We start from the raw sequence: 12,670 nt of genomic DNA, 5'->3' as shown, positions 1-12,670 counted from the left end.
CCTTGAAAATCATGTGAATACTGTAATGAAAATTTTTAATGATTGGATAGAAAAAATGGAAATTAAATTTAATAACTTAAAAGATGAAAACTTTACGTTAAAAAAAGAATTATCTGAGGTACAGAAAGCTGTTGAATTTATAAGCAAAAGCTATGATAAAATAATAATTGAACTTACAGAATTAAAAAAAACAGAGTCCTCTATGTTATTGGAAACAATAACATAGAAGAGAAAATAGCAGAACTAGAAGACAGAAGCCGTAGAAACAACTTGAGATTTGTTGGGATTGAAGATAAAGCTAATGAAACTTGGGAAAAAAGTGAGCAAAAAATCAAAGAATTCCTCAATACGAAGCTTAATATACAAGAAAATATTTTAATAGATAAAGCCCATCGAGTTGTAAAAGAAACAGGAAAAAACAGATCAATAGTTGTTCGATTTCAAAACTACTAAGACAAAGCCCTAGCGTTAAACAAATATACGACGATGAAGCTTTGGAACGAGCGGTTGTACCTTAACGAAGACTTTAGCGATTTTACAATAAATTTACGAAGAAAGCTTTTCGAAGAAGCGAAGGAATTGCGAGCGAAAGGTAAGTTTGCTAAAGTAACTTACAATAAATTAATTACGCGTGACCTATAATTATAAAGGAATTCTTTTAATATTCTATAATCAAATTTAAAAACAAAAATGGATGACTACGAATCCTTTACTTTTAATTTTCATGATAAATACTTAAAATCAGATCTTAATTCAGATCCAGATGTCAACTTTTTTAATGATGTGAACTTAGGGTTGCCAGATTTTCACCAAGACAAACCGGGACAGTAAAAATTTTTTTAAGAAAATAAAAATTTATTCAAAAACATAAAAAATTCATTGTAACAAAAAAACTTAATATATAAATTATATATTAAGTTTTTAATATTATATAATATAATATTAATTGAAAAACGTCAATAAAATTAAAAAAACTTAAAATTAATAACACAAAAATAAAGGAACTAAGTATTTTTAATACAAAAGCGTGGAAATACATTATTAAAATACTCCTAATCAAATTTACGGCTTGATCTTGCCTCCTTTAACAAATTTGTATTTTTTAATATGTATTCATGCATTTCGTAACAATTAAATGTAAAATTAACGACGCATTTTAATATTGCTTCTACAGTCTCCGGTAGTAACCGATTTCTTTCATCCGACCATTGAATTTCCATAAGGGAAAATATGCGCTCCACATTCGCATTATGGCCAGAAATACAAAATAAATATTCACATATTTTAAAAATATCGATATATTGTTCTGCAAATTCAGTTTCCATTTTGGACAAAATAAAACTCCATTTTTCGGAGGTTAATTTCTGCGCCCATTCATTTCCTTCTCTATTTTTTTCTTCTGACATTATGGTTGAAACGGTTTGAATTTGGCTGAATAGGAACGTATCATTTAAAATTATATTTTTTTCTTTTAGGTAGTTAAAAGTTTCTAATACTTTCTCCCATTCTGGATTTTCTTTTGAATTCATCCATGAAAACACCGAATACTTTTTTAATGGCGTGATCCATTTGGTTAAATAAGTAACAAATGTTTCATAAAATTGAATTGTGTCATTATGAAACTGCTTAATTTCCACCATACTCGATAAACCAGATTCTTCATTTTTTCTTAAAATTGTCTTAACACTTGCCGGTAAAAATTTTGAATCACTTTTTTTTTCTACAATTTGTACAGTTACTTCTAAAACATCTAAAATTTCAATAACTGACATACAACATCTCTCAATTTTTAAAATTTGATTATGAACTGAGCTAGCTTGGCTATGTACAAACCAAAGATATGCCTCACTCAGAGAATTGTTAAAAAATTCCAGTAGTGATTTTGGTGGTCTCTCTTCGGGTTCTGATAAAAAAAACGATTTTAAGGCTTCAAATATCTTTAAAATTCTTTCTATTGCTGGCAAAAGCGAAAGCCATCTTGTTTTTGAATAAGAAAGCACTGCTTGGTATTCCAATTTAACGAATTCACAAAATTCTTTTAAACTTTCAGTTCTACCGGTATATATTGAAAAATAGTTGAATATTTTATAAACGATTGAGTCAATATCACAAGATAATTGACCAGTAGATATTTGCATAGTATTGTTTAAAATATGTGCAGGACAACCTATACCTTCAATATCGGTACCTAATTGGTCCTTTAATTTTGTGAAAACATTGTTTCTTCCTAATCTTGCTACACCACCAAAATTGACATTAGCATTGTCTCCACAAAATGCTACACATTTTTTTAAATCCACTTTGTGATCCTTCAAAATTTGGATACAAAAATTTGAAATAATTTCTGAAGTTTCACCATTTAAATTCTCCAATTTTAAAAGCTTCACATTAATTCCATTTTTATTAAAATAATGAACAACTAGTGGGAACATTTTTTCCGCTTTGTGGTTACTGGCATCCGTACTAATACTATAAAATGAACACATTGATAATTCATTCAAAATTATTTCTAATGTATGTGGGGCAAGAACTTTTGTAATTAATTTTGTTATTTTAGTTCTACCAGCTGAATACTTTGCAGCTAATTTTGAATCACTAAATAGCTTGGGTATTAATTTGTTAACACAATCCGTTGAATTAAAAGACTGGTGATGTTTTACAACATGATATGCAAAACATAATTCGTTAGCAATTACCTTGTCTTCATCGGTACTATCACGTTTTACAAAAAATGTTGTCAAAGGTTTTTTACACATGCTTGAAGATACAACTGCAGATTTGTTTTTCTGGCTATTGATATGACCTTTAATATCAGACAAACTACCATGACTGATACTAAAATTCGAATTACAATGCTTGCAAAACACTTCTGTGTCAAATTTGCCTTTTTTAACAAAAGGAAATTGCTCTGTATATTTTTGTAGAAATTTACACTTTCTTTTTGGCATTTGGTAACTATATAAAAAAATAAACTCACATATTTTTAAATAGGTGAGTTTTTTAATAGCTTTAAATATTGTAAATAAAAAAGTAACTTTCCCACAACGGCCACAGATTAAATTAAACAAAAACAAAACTTAACCATCTGTCATTTATAACAATAACAAACTACCCAACAGGAAAATTTTTATATTAAAACCCATCGAACAAGAAAGGCAAAGCTAACTCGATTTCGAAAATTCAAAAAAGTGTGATAAATAGTTTTAATTTTTTTTGCAATATTGCAATGCAAAAAAACCGGGACAATTGAGCGCCCCGAAGACCTCTTTCGGGACACGGGACAATGATCTCAAAACCGGGACAATCCCGGAAAACCGGGACGTCTGGCAACCCTAGATGTGAACACACGTTGTTCTTATCTTTAACCCAATAAGGTAAAAGAATTTCTTAATAAAAACGGCTCTGAAAATCAAAAAATCAGAATCCTTCACATTAATATTAGAAGTCTAAATAAAAATTTTGAAAAGTTTTGTGATTATTTAGATGAAACTGACAATATTTTTAATATAATTTGCTTAACAGAAACATGGATTTCTTCGAATGAGTTTTAAAATAATTCTATTTTCCATCTTCCAGGTTTTGAAACAATTTTGTTAGAAAGACAAACAAATAAACGGGGTGGAGGAGTTCTGATTTACGTTAAGGAACACATTGTATATCACATTAGAAAAACAAAATCAGATGAAAACCAACAAAAATATAAAAATTACCATCATTTATTTGAAAAAAATTCGTAAAAAACTTAAAAAAAATATTATTCAAACTTTATTAGTAAATTAATTAGTAAAAATACTTGGAGAACGTTGAAAGAAATAACAGGAAAACAAAAAACAAATTCAAACTACCTTCCTAAAGTAATTAAAATTAATAAAACAAATATATATGAACCAAACGAAATTGCAAACGAGTTTAATAAATATTTTATTGATATAGGAACTAAACTGGCAAATAAGATTCCTATTACGGAAAAAACTTTTAGTGTTTTCCTAGAGCCTATAAATAATTTGCTTTTTATAGATAATTTATATTCTGAGTTATCTTTTGATGAGTTTGAGAGAGCTTACAAATCTCTTAAAAGAAACAAAGCTACAGGTGCGGACGAAATAAATGGCAACATAATCATAGATTGCTTTGAAAATTTAAAATGTATTCTCTATAAAGTGTTCAGGGCATCTATACAGCAAGGTGTACTCCCCGACCAATTAAAAATAACTAAAGTTACTCCAATTTACAAAGACGGAAAAAAATCAAGTATTAGTAATTATCGCCCTATCTCAGTTCTTTCAACCTTCTCGAAAATTTTAGAAAGAATTTTATACAATAGAACATACAATTACCTAAATCTAAATAAACTTCTATATAAAAATCAATTCGGTTTTAAAAAAAATTGTTCAACTGAACAAGCCATTACACAGTTCATTCGTGAAATTCCAATTCATTTGGTAGATCACAATATACACTAGGTATTTTCATTGACCTATCAAAAGCATTCGACACGGTCGATCACAAAATTCTACTTAAGACACTAATTTTATGGAATTAATGGCAAATTAATAAAATGGTATGAAAGTTATTTGACAAATAGAAAACAATTTGTTTTCTATGGAGATTATTTTCAAAACGAAAAATTAATTGACATAAAATGTGGTGTTCCACAGGGTTCTTTTCTAGGCCCACTTTTGTTTTTAGTCTATATAAAGGATTTAAATAAAGCTTCTAACCTTATTAGTATCATTTTTGCGGACGATACTAATTTATTTCTGTCAAACAGAAATAAATTAGTATCGTTGTTTTAGTTGTTTTTCCAGTTAGATTTTTTGTGCCTAGTAAGATTATAAACAGCGGAAAATTATAACAGCAAAAAAAAAATTTTTTTGATGGGGGTGTTTTGAGATATTGGGCCCCAAAGTTGGTTTATAGAAACTAGTTGTTTTATTAATTTTTATGCATGTTCTTTTTATATTTGAGCATTTTAAGTAAATTTATTGAATTCAGCATCAAAAAAACATTATATATGTTTATTTTCATGTTTTTGCCATTTTTATTTCTTATTATTTTAAGGAAAATGTTTTTTCAGAGTGTTATGAAAACCAGGTCATTTTGGGAAACCAGGTCAGTATTAAAATTGCAATATCTTGTCAACCGCTAAACATTTTTAGCTGAAATTTTGCATGCAATATTTTTTTATAATTAGGAATAATGTGTCAAAATATAACACAAAAGGAAGACACATGGTTCAATGGACTGGGTGATTTGATGTGGAATTGCCCTGTTATTTAATTTTTGCTTATAATGCGTTAGTGAAGGTGAATATGCGCATGTACAACATCCGCAATAGCAATTTGAATTACGGATGAAAAAAATGCGAAATTTTTGTAAGTTTTGTTTTTCGGCAAACAACCCTACCCAATACGCCAATGAAGTAAAGAGAATTACGGAGGTTGTGTTTTTTTGTGATTTAATTATAACGGATCCAAGCACATGCAGACAATTAATTCAATTTTAATACTTCCTAGATTGTTCTGACATTATGCCAAACACTTGGTCAATTTTTAAGCGTGTTTCTTGTGTTGGCAATCTATATGGTTATCTGTCAATCCACGATTGCCTTTAATTAAACTCGAACTTTAGAAAAATCATGATCATCATTTTTTAATGACAAGTTTTTAGCAACTTTATTAAGTGCGGATTATTAAGCGGCTTGACAATAAAGACTATTTTCGTCTTTTTCTTGACCCCGCCATTCGTATATTTTACAAAAGAAAAGTAATAATTTGTAACGGCATATTTAGAAAAATAAAAAATTATAAAAATTAAAAACCAATCACTGCATTAAAGAATGCCTTCGTAATAAATAAAAAAAATCAATCAAGAAATTAAATTTGAAAAAAAATTAATTTGATAATTATCAAATTACTAATAATAAAAATAAGATTAATTTGAAAAATATTATATTATTTTTTGAAAAATACAAATGATCTTGTAGACTAAAGTCACTTATAAAAACTTAATTTTCTTCGTTTCACGAAAAAAGAGTTAAATTAACTTTCGCTCCAAACTTTTGAATGAGAACAGAAATTGATTGTCAGACGAACTTATTACTTTATTAAAGATAATATTTTAAACCCCTAAATAGTTGCTCACAAATTATATGGTCATAGTTTTTGAACACTAAGAGATTATTGCATGATATTTATTTATATTATAAAGACTTGTTAATAAACTTAAATTTTATTGTTACATAAAGTTACATTCTAAAACAAAAACAAAAAGCTTGCTACGGGCCTCATTTTAAATATGTGATTGGAATCTGTTTGTATAAATATTGTGATTTGCACTTTTGTTAACTTTTTACATTACATTAAATTTTTGAGAATTTAAAGTAAAAGAAGTAACAAAAATTAACTGAAAAAAAAGAACTTGATTTTATTTCATCTGTATGATAACATAACATCAAGACACTTTTCTTCACAATCGACTATATAATTTTAGATTTGAAAGTGTGCTTTGTTGAACCATTCTACTAAATTCGTTACATTAAATAAATTTAAATAAGCGATTGTTGTGGTTATGAAAAATTATAAATTTTTTTTAAGTTAATTATTTTTACTTTTAGTTTTTTAACTTTAATTTCTTTCTTTTTTTTAAATAATCCTGATGTTATTTACCTCAGTTATTTAAAAGTTTTTTTAAAAAGACTGTCTGGTTTATGTTCTTGCAATGGAAATGGCTCTGCATTTTGCAATTTTATTCAAAGTTTTGTATTATGGTTTCTTTTATTCAGTGTTGCTGTTGTTAAAAACCAATCTAACCAAAATGAAAGTTATTTCTGGAAATGACTAACTAGAATAATTGTAAGATAATAGAATAATAAAGGAATAATTTTTGTCTGGAATAGACTAATTAAAGTTAATACATCCAGGCAATAGTTTTATGAATAGCTATTAATAAATAAATAAAAAGAAATTAATTTTCATTTCTGAGAGAGTGGTTGTTATGACCAGGGCTAACCAGGGCCGCCCCAAACGGGGTGTTAAGGGGATATCCCCCCCCCCCCCAGCATCCAAGCTGTTATAAATGCGTTTGAGTTAGCGCATTTGTGCATTTAGCATTTCAGCTGGCAAGTTTTGAAGTATAGTTAGCAAATGTAAAATATCAAGGATCTTTTTTTGTTTTTGTGTGTGTGTCTCTAGTTGGCAAAAATCACATACAACCCCTCCCCTCTCCCTTCCTCCAATGAGAGACCTCTTCGGGATGGCGCTAACAACAACCACGCTGATTAAGAGAAGCGAAAAGCAGTAGCATAGCTATAAATATGCCCGGCTCCTTTACGGTAAATTTTTATCAGGGCCAGTAACTTATTTCTCTCCCGTCAAAAAAATTTATACTAAAACAAATAAATCAAAAAAAATGCCTTTTCTAAGCTTTTTGCCAAAAAATCTTTCTTTCTAAAAAGTTATAAACCCCAACTTTAAAGAAAAACAAAATATTAGAGAAAAAAAATAAGGGTACGGCCCCCCTTGCCCAAGAAACATATTTAACATACATGTTTATCGGGACTACACAAATGCTGTCATAACGTAAAATCAAAGTAAAGTCTGAAAGATAAAGTAAAAAAAAAAAGAAATTCAAAAAAGCGGAGTTCTCCAGTTGGCTTGGAAAACAATTTTAAGATATACTTTCATTAAGTCAAACTAACGTTTGAAAAAAATTTCAAGTTTATTCTAAAGCACTGTTTAATTGAATAAGATTTTATTTTTCTAATCATCCTTCTGCGGGTTGGACACCAACGCAACAAAAAGGAGGTTATTAGGGTGCCAACAACTATAGTAGAAGATTGAACAGCTTTCCTTACCATCTTTCTTCAAATAGATTATATGATAAAACGCAATAAAAGAATATATCTGATAAACACTCCTTTAATCATATTAATTATATCAGATAGTTTAAATGACTTATTATTTTTTGAAAACTGTTAGCAGTCGATGTCCTTGTGGATGGCAAAAATGTTATATTGCGTCATATTACCATGACAAAATACTTGATTGAAAAGGGAAATGCAAAGAAAAAAACTGGATAAAAAGCGTGCTCTAACAAAGAGTGACTTCAAGGGTCACTTTTCATTAGAGCACGTTAAGGTTTACACATGCATGAATTACCCATAGCACAAAAATTATGCCCCCTTTCCTCCTTCTTCCCCCGAAAAAGTTCCATTATGGCCTCTAACCTATTTCTACTAAACAAAAACAAACAAAACAAAAAAATCAATGATTATTTAGCAGCCCCTATTTGCACTCATGCGGCAGGGAGCTCGTTTTTACACTACTGGTATACCCGCATGTTAACTATATTTGCCCCTAACTATAATAGAACTATCCTTTATGATATGCGTGAAAAAAAATCCTTTCCCGATGCCCCACCACTACACTGCCCACATACACCACAACACTGCCCACATACATCAGAGTATTACCCAGAAGTACCCTCAAACAGGCAATTGACTTGAATACGCTACCTATCTCAAAATTAATGTTAAATCAACATGAAATGACTGTTCTTTGAGAAACTAAATAATATAACTTTCATTTAACTTACTTACAAAGTAAAGTATAAAATTTCAAAGAAAAAAATTACTTTTATTTGTAAATTTAAATAACAATTTTTTTCAAATTACTTTTATGTAAGCTATTTTTAATAGTTAGTTACTTAGTTACACATAAAAGTAATTTGTTGTTATGATGTAGTTTTATTTTACTTTGTAAAGTAAGTGTTAGGTTTTTTAAATACTATATTTAGGTAAGTTTACTTCATAAATAACTTTTTTTTACATTTAAAAACTAAATTACATTTTGATGTGAATTACCAAAATTACTTTTCAAAGTAATTTACTTTCAACGATTTACCATAAAAATTAAGTTACATTTATAATTATAAGTAAAAATGCAAATAACTTTTACTTGTAAAAGTAAATTACTTTTTCTAGTAACAGTTACTTATTTAGAAAACTTAACTTAAGTAATTAAGTTTTACACATTGTATAATTTATGTACAAAAAAACGAATTTCTTTTAAATGTAAGTCAGTTATATTTTTATATGAGTTATGTAAAGTAATTTACGCGTAAAACTAATTCGCGTATTTACATCAAAATAAATAAAAGTGCCATCCGTAATTAAAACGCAAAATTTGTGTATTTTCCAGAAGGTGCATTAACTGCGTTGAGCATCTTAAGGTTTTTTGTTGAAAGTTTTCTGAATTTTTTTTTTTTTCTGCCTACACGTAAACGCGCATATGTTTTTTTGAAAACGAGAATTTAAACATTTGCAAGTCATATATATGTATATATATATATATATATATATATATATATATATATATATATATATATATATATATATATATATATATATATATATATATATATATATATATATATATCTGTGTGTGTGTATGTGTGTATGAAGACCTCAGTGGAAAAACCGGCGTTGTCACATTTAAAAAGTATTGAGAAAGTATTTGTTGATCATTAATAAATGTCTTTATTTAAAGCAAAGAAAAAATAAATTTTGTATAAAAAATTACAAAATGTTTTGTGTTTGAATAAATTTTTAATAAAGTAATTATAATATAAATTTTTTTAAATTGCTTAGTTTCATTTGCTTTAAATAAAGACTTTTATTAATGATCAATAAATACTTTCTTAATACTTTTTAAATGCGACAACGCCGGTTTTTCCACTGCGGTCTTCATATATATATATATATATAAAATATATATATATATATATATATATATATATATATATATATATATATATATATATATATATATTTATTTTAGAGTTCTAGAATAAATTCTTACAATTATCTTATCAATTGATTGTTAAAATAATTGTAAGAATTTATTCTAGAACTTTTTTATTCTAGTAAATTTTATGGTACTTTTGTAATTTTTGGTAAAAAGGTTCTATTCAACTAATAGTTGCTTTTCTAGATAAATAATAATATGAGAAATAATAAATAATATGAAAAATTATAAACAATATGAGAAATTATAAACAAATATCAAATCGGCAGGCACGGAGTGAAAGTGCCATGCAACAAGCATGCAACAATTTTCTCCGTGATTATAGCCCAACAGAAAATTATTAAATGTGTAAAATATGTTTTAAAGATTTTTTTATTAAAAGTCTTTGAAGTGGTTAAATAAGTACTTTTGTACTTCAGCACAAGATGCTTTCAAAACAGTATTACTTTATAGGAAAAAAATGAACTTGTTATGCACATTCAGCTGATAAAAAAGATGCTTTTAGGACTCAGCTCAAAAATAATAAGAAACACAGTTTTGATAATGACCTTGGCGTTACTAGTTATGACTAGTATGAGGGTTTCATGGAGGGACATTACAAACACTTGTCACTTCGTAATCTGAGGCTACACCAGTTGCTCGTGCCGCGGGCTTTAATCGTGTGGATTTGGGTTCTTTTTTTTCTTTACTTGAAGAAGTTGTGGATACAAACAAGTTATGTGTTAAAAATGTCTGGAATTTTGCCAAAACCGGTATTTCGACATTTCCAAAATGTCTCTCTAAAATGGTTTTAACCAAAGTGAAGAGACAAGTTGATTCACTTGCTTCAACTGATAGAGGTCAGCTTGTCACAGCCGTTATTTGCTCTTCAGCAAGTGGTAGGTACATAGCACCCATGATGATCGTTCCTCGTAAACAAATCAAGTCACAGTTTATGGATGAAGCACCAACAGGTGCCTGAGCTGAATATTACTCAAGCGGGTAGATATAAAAAGAATTGTTTATTGTTTGGTTAAGAAAATTTATTCAAAATTCAGGGGCCAGAATAATCTCCCAGGTTTTATTTATTTTAGATGAGCATAAATGTCACAAGAAACGTACTAAATTGCTTAACATTACGAGAGAGAGTAGTGTATTTCTTCTTTGTTTGTCTTCTTATCGGACACATTACATGCAGCCCTTACATTTGACATATATGAAGCCACTTTCTATTACCAAAATATCAGGAAATGGTTGAAAACAAATCCTGCGCGCGTGGTCACTTAATTTTATTGGCTGCACTTTTCGCCTCAGCCTACCAGGAAGTCGCCACAATGACAAATTCCATAAACAGTTTTTATATGGCCAGTTAATAGAAATGTTTTTTCTAAAGCGAACTTTGGCAGAAAAAACTACTAATATTATTTCTTTGAAATAAACCCTGTTGCTAATACATGTGACATGGATGTTACTAGCTATCTCTATGCTTCTGTCAACCATTCATATGTAATCTCCTTTTAGCAACATATGTTATTGTTACATTGTATAACTTATTTTGCCCTATCATGGGGAAATATGATTTGTTTTTTTATGATTTTTAAATGTTAAATAATTTTTTTTTATTTAATGCTATTGACTTTTTTCTTTTGTCAGATAGTAGTTTGTGTTGTATTTTGTCAATTTAAAAAAAATTGTTTTTCTTTTAATTATTTTTCCCAGTTTTTTGATGCCTTTTCCCTGTTTTTAGATGCCTTCTTTAAGTACCTCATATCTCAGTTTCCCCTATATATACATACATTATATATATATATATATATATATATATATATATATATATATATATATATATATATATATATATATATATATATATATATATATATATATATATATATATATATATATATATATATATATATATATATGTATATATATATATATATATATATATATATATATATATATATATATATATATATATATATGTATATATATATATATATATATATATATATATATATATATATATATATATATATATATATATATATATATATAAATATTATTTTATAAACATCAATAAATACGAATTTCTCTCGATACTGAATCTATTTTTTGAAAGAAATTTTCGCTGGATTGTTGTGACCAGCGTCATCAGCTAAAAAGTTTTTTGTTTGTTTTTGTTTATATCTTATTTTCAAAATGACAGTTCTATTTTATGTCAATCGCATGATTTCGTCTTTTTCTGAAGTAAGTGCGCCAGAAATGGTGTCCAAAATTTTGTTGACACATATTGTTCCTCATCTAAATTGATACCATTTTATTGAGGGGCACATTGGTAGTACTGTATTTCAAGTGCCTCACGAACTTTCCTATCAAACTTTTTATCATCAACTTTTAGAGTTCTGCAACTGTCCTAGTTAATTTGTTGTGCACAATGTCTCACGTGTGTGGCTAATGCAGATCGTTTTGTTTTATTTCCTATTGTATTGTTTATGTGTTTTGGCATGCGTGTTTTTATTTGCACTTTTTTTTTCACCAATATACTTTTTGCTACAATGACATTTAATAAGGTAGACTCCTGGGTGGCTGTTCATTTGTAGTTTGGATTTATTTCTTATTAATAAAAAAAATTAAAAAAATGAAACTTTTGGTTAATTGGAACCAATAGTTCTTTGTTACACTGAAAAAACTTTGTGTCTTGCAAAACTAAATTAAAGAGTATATATTATTGGCAGCTTCTTATTGAAAATAAAAAGCAAATTGTTGATTTAGATATTTGGAATACTATTCTCCGCTCTGAAGAATAAAGTGACCGTAAATGATACTTTGGTGTATACGTGTTTGGTTGGAAACTTTCAGATGATCATGTAATTTACAAATAT

Source organism: Hydra vulgaris, chromosome 14 (genome assembly GCF_038396675.1).
Source record: "Hydra vulgaris chromosome 14, alternate assembly HydraT2T_AEP".
NCBI classification, from domain to species: domain Eukaryota; kingdom Metazoa; phylum Cnidaria; class Hydrozoa; order Anthoathecata; family Hydridae; genus Hydra; species Hydra vulgaris.
The sequence above is the reverse complement of the archived record's forward strand: the minus strand, read 5'-3'. Positions refer to the sequence as shown.